Source organism: Stegostoma tigrinum, chromosome 17 (genome assembly GCF_030684315.1).
Source record: "Stegostoma tigrinum isolate sSteTig4 chromosome 17, sSteTig4.hap1, whole genome shotgun sequence".
NCBI lineage: Eukaryota > Metazoa > Chordata > Chondrichthyes > Orectolobiformes > Stegostomatidae > Stegostoma > Stegostoma tigrinum.
This window is the reverse complement of record NC_081370.1, coordinates 5,904,365-5,910,364: the sequence shown is the minus strand read 5'-3', so window position 1 is coordinate 5,910,364 and position 6,000 is coordinate 5,904,365.

Here is a 6,000-nt window from a genome sequence, read left to right as displayed (position 1 = left end):
CTGAGCTTTTCTAGCAATTTCTATTTTTGTCCCCAGTTTACAGCATCCGCAATTTTTTTTCCTGTTTTTAATAATGAGATGGTAATGCTTGCAAATGGGCCTCTAGCCCCTTATTGGCAAAATTCTTCCCTCACTTTTTAAAATCTAGTATGCAAAATTGAACTATGTTTTCTCAACTTTGAGAATCCCCTCCATCCCTTCCTACCATACTTTACCAACCAAGCCACCACTGCATACATTGTTTAGGAGCTGGGAAGATTTCACCCATTAAATCTGTTTCTCTCATCACACATGTTGCCAGCCCTGTGAGACTTCATGCCTTTACTACTTTCTCATTCCAAAATTTCCAATGTTCGAAAGGAGAAGGTGATTTGGCTGGTTACCAGTGGTTACTTTGTGCCCGTGAAAGTTCAGACAGGGCCTTAAACTGAGTGAATACATACCTTGGCATAACTGGCAACATACCTTTTGAGGCAGTGGGAGGCCGGGCCTATAAATGCCTTGACTACAACTGCACACATTTGAGTCGGGTATTTAGTTATCACTCACAAATTATACCAAAAGGTATTTCGCTTATCTTTGCCATTCCCGATTACAATGTACAATTTCGACATGACCAAAAATCGAGGTGGACATCATCCACTGAGCAATAACAAGATTACTGAAGCTCTGGTGAAGTTTCAGTGTGATTCCTCCAAAATGACTAATTCAAGGGAGGCATTCTGTTGAATCTTGTAATTTGAGTTCTCATTGCACTACTGGAGGAAACTAAGCCTGAGATAAAATTCCAGTCAAATGGTGCTTCACTGCAGGGAGCCTGCAGTGGCTATACTTTCTATGTGCGGTGATGCTCCATTGTTGATACCTTTAAAGATTCTCACAGACCACTGGCTGTTCAGTCTACTGTCTCCATGAACCATAAGCACATAGTTAGCATTTATATATTTGCGACATTTAAGATCGTCTTGGTGGTTCAGTGCATTGTGGAATGCAGCAAGATTATAGAGGAGGGCAGTTAAAAGGACTGACTGTCCAAGAGAATGTGTTAGAGTGTAACACAGGCCCCGGCAAGGCATTCCCTGATGCCAGCCAGGGTGAAGCATGATATAATTCTGACCTGTATTGAATTTACAATCAAGGGAGTAGCCATCATGATTCATTTATTGTCAGTTATTACACTTTATCATAATATATTGTGTTACAATTCTAAACAATCTGACTAGACATGTAGTCTGTCTTGAGTAAATGGTTCCAAAGAAATGTTTCGCTCTCATTTTGTCATCAAGATACTGCTGAGGATTAGGAACTGTCAATAAGTTATGTTGCACAATGTGCAACAAGGTTTTCATGGTAGAATGCGATAAAATAAAGATATATAAGGCAGCAAACTGATTTATTGTTTGTTTATATTTGCAGGATAAAACACAATGCATTCAGCGACCAACTACACAGCTGACATGTAAAGGGAGATTGTCCAATACAGTCTGGACAATAAGTAAATGGTGGCTCCCTTATGACTGAAAACAGCCAAGGGAGGGAGGGGAATCCAGCATCAATTTGACCTTGGCTGTTCTCTCACATGTCTCCTGAGAGTCTGTTACGGAGAACAACTAGCAGGGGTCTGGGAGCAGGCATATTGCCCATGCTATTAGCCTGAAGGAGAGAGCAACACATATTCATCTCAACTGTAAGTTAAAATTACTTTATAAGTTCGAACCATCTTATCCAAATAGTTGCTTGGTAGTGCAGAACTTCAAAATTTGCTAAAAAAGAAACATGAAGGTAATGCTTTCCATTTGGCACTCATCAGGATGGACCCACAGAACGCCAACATTTAACACAGTATGAGAAAAGGGTGATCATAATTGGTCAGTACAGAGATGCAGCAAGAATAGTCAACTGCCAAGCTTTGTGAAATGAAAGTCTCAGACCAGGCGAGTTGACTCTGATTAGTCAGGGTGTTCATGGGAATGTAGCAGAGACTAGCAGTCTCCAGAATTGTTTTGTCACTGAAAAGTGTACAATGACCAAAAATAGATTAGGGTCTTGTGAGCTAATATATGTAGCTGAAGTGCATCACATTGCAAGCCTGGCTGGCTCATGAGAGGATCTGCATTTTCCCCTGCTCTCATTACACCTAACCTGGATTGCATATAATTATGGGCACAATATTATAGGAGCACATTGAAGAGAGCGCAGAAGTGGTTCACAAGCATGGTACCAGGGATAGAAAGTTCAATTATGACGACAGATTGAATGAGTCTAACTTTTTCCTCCTTGTAGAGAAGAAGGCTAAGAGGAGATCTAACAGTGGTTTACAAAATTGTGAGCAGATTGGGTAGATGTGATAGACAGGAACTGTTACTGCTGGCAAAAGGAACAAAAATGGGAGAACATTAACTTAAGTTAATTTTAAATAGAAACAAGGGTGATATGAGAAAAGAAAGCATTTTCTTACAGTAAGTAGTTAAGATAGGAATGTATTGCATTGCCTGGAAGTGTGTTGGATACGTGTTCAATTGAGGCATTCAAGAGCGCATTGAATGATTATTTTAATAGAAATAATGTACAAGGCTATGGGAAAATGCAGGAAATTGGCACTAGGTAATGACGCTCATTTAAGGAGCTGGTAAAGCACAATGGGCTGAATGGCCTACTTAGGCACATAACATGCTCGTGATTCTGTGCTTGGGCCTCTTAAGCGTGTCTAATACATGCAGAATAAAACATAACCTTCAACATTTTAAAGGACACCAAAGCACAATCCAATTAGTTGTCATTCAACAAGCAAGGGACATTTGAAGTAGTGCAGTCTGTTTCTTTCATAACATTTAAAACAGCTACAGTAAACACACTTATCTATAAATAAATGCTTCATCACCTAAGCCGGCATAATCACCAATTCTACTGTTGGTTTTGGCCATGGATTTTGTCTGCTAATTTTTCTGACACAGCTTCAGACTTCAGACATGTCACGAATTTGAAAAGCGTTCCTTAAATTTTCTCCCCTCAAATGTGTCTTCTCCATTCGCCATATGTTCAACTTTGCTGCAAATAGGGAGTGAAGATCTGATCTTGGTCCTGCACTAATTGCAACACAGGCAGCTGAGGACAAAGTTAATGTCAAGTAGTCTCCCTATTTTTGAGAACTGGGGAGTGAAAGAAAGCACCTCCTGTAGGCAATTTCTCCACCTGTCCTCTTAGCTCAAGTAGTGCGGAGAACTAAACAAAGAGAGCAGCTAAAATTACTTGTCACTGACATGGTTCCTTAATGCCCTTTACTCCACATGTCAAGAAAATGTTACAGTATTTTCCATTCTGACTGGAATGGTTAGCTATGTTCGTGAAACACCATTCTAGGCCTGCTATCTGTAAATCCATGTTTGTTGGGGAATTGTTATCAGTTCCTTCTTATCATGAGTCATCAAGTGATAAAGGAGACTTCAAACCATCTCATTCAAAGCTTACACCTACCAGTGAACTGCAATAATATCGATACCATCCACCTCAAAGTTTCCACGGCACCTGTTATCGCTGCACCAGCTCAATAAAAGAGAGCAAAATATGGAGTTTGGATTTTTTCCAAGCCTAGGAGGGATGATTGGTATGACTCCTTCCTATTGGTAGCACCAATGATTTGTAAGTTAGGTAGGGCATGAAAGCTCCAAAGGACTAGCAGTTGACAGGGTCCTTTTCCAAATGCCTGCCTTTAGTTTCACATACACCGCCAAACCCTCTCCAGGAGCCCATATGCAACAATTCCGAATATGGGCCGATGTTGCCTTTTAATTATCCAGGCAATTGAGGCGTGCGGTTGTCATTCTGAGATGATGGGTCACATTTAAGCTTCTCTTGTATTGCGTAGCTCAACACTACACCAGATAAGGGTCTTAAGCTTGAAGGATGTAAATGTAATCACAGTAAATAGAATGGGAATGTTCATTGTTCCTTCAGGTTCCTCCCCAGACCTCCCTTCATAACTATCTCCGGATGCGATGCATGTGGTCCTACATGGGACACAAACTCAAGATTTGATTTTGAGTCTTCACCAGTTGGTACTCAAAAAGGGTCAGCAAAAGTACACAAGAAGCAGAAGAATGAAGATCCACTCGACATTTCCTCCACTCCTTCGATGAAGAGATTGGCCTCTCCTTAGGAGCTTCTAGTAGAGATAGGTTGATGGAAATTGGTCGATTGAGGAGATGAGAAGAAACCCAACTCCAGCAGATCTGAGTGTAAATTGTCGCAGATCAGTTCATTCAATCCAATGCGCAGCACACTTATTGCATCTGTCATTTGATCTTAGTCCATTTCAATTTTCATACCAGAAAGAAAACATGTTCTATTATGAGATGTCCCTCGGGACATCTCAAAACACTGCACATGCATCAAATTCCTCTGAAGTGCAGTCACTGCATTATACAGACAAACACAGCAGAAATGTTGGCTACAACAAGATTCCACAGAGAAGAAATGAGGTTGATCATTGATTTACTTTTGGCTGCCAGGGTTGAAGGAAGAATGTGGACCAAAACTCCAAGAGTATATCTGGCTCTAGTTCAAAAGCTGCCAAGAAATCTGTAGCGACCAGCCCAATTTATTATGCTTCGAAGAGGAGATGGTGAAGGATAGAACTGGAGCCAAGCTTTAAAAAATCTTTTAAGCATTTATTTACATTGATGCACGTTATAAACATGTGCCTCCAAACCCAACCATCAAAATTTGTTCTTAATTTTGGAGCGTAAGTGAATTCTAAATTAAGGCTTGTGATTAAGTATAATTAGTAGACAATTAACACAAAATTCCTCAACATTCACTGTTTTTTTTAAATCATGTTTTCACTAGTGTTTGCTCATGGGATGAAGTTGTCATTGGAAAGGCCAACATTTATTGCCGACCCAATGCTATCCATGAGAGAATGATGATGGACGGCTTTCTTGAACTGCTGCACTCCATGCAGAGTAAGCTCTTGCATGGCAGCTTACATTGGAATTTCCTGAATGCTATTCCAATGGCTGCAAAGGAATGCCCCCATCCCAGGCCCCAAGAAGACTTTCCACATCAAGCAGATGCTCACTTGCACATCTGCCAATACGGTATACTGCATCTGCTGTACCTTTTGTGACCTCCTAGACATCGGGGAAACCAAGTGGAGGCTTGGGGACCACTTTGCACAACACCTACGCTCGGTTCACAATAAACAACTGCACCTCCCAGCCGCGAACCATTTCAACTCCCCCTCACATTCCTTGGATGACATGTCCATCCTGCGCCTCCCGCAGTGCCACAACAATGCCACTCGAAGGTTGCAGGAACAGCAACTCATATTCTGCTTGGGAACCCTGCAGCCCAATGGTATCAATGTGGATTTCACAAGCTTCAAAATCTCCCCTTCCCCACCGCATCCCAAAACCAGCCCAGCTCGTCCCCACCTCCCTAATCTGTTCTTCCTCCCACCAATCCCCTCCTCCCACCTCTAGCTGGACCCCCATTTCCTACCTACTAACCTCATCCTGCCCCCTTGATCTGTCCGTCCTCCCTGGACTGACCTATCTCCTCCCTCCCTCCCCACCCATACTCTCCTCTACTGGCTCCACCCCCGCCTTTTTGACCTGTCTGTCTCCTCTCCACCAATCTTCTCCTCTATCCATCTTCGATCTGCCTCCCCCTCTCTCCCTATTTATTTCAGAACCCCCTTCCCCTCCCCCATTTCTGATGAAGGGTCTAGGCCCGAAAGGTCAGCCTTCCTGCTCCTCTGATGCTGCTTGGTTTGCTGTGTTCATCCAGCTCTACACCTTGTTATTGCGGATTTTCTAGCATCTGCAGTTCCTATTATAAATGTCCTGGATTGTGTTGAGCTTCTTAATTATTGTTGGGGCTGCATTCACCCAGGCAAATGGAAAGTATTTAAGTATTGACTCGTATCTTGTAGGTGGTGGAAAAACTTGTCCACTGATGTTACATGTGCATGCATAGCATCTTGTTATAGGTACTCAAGTT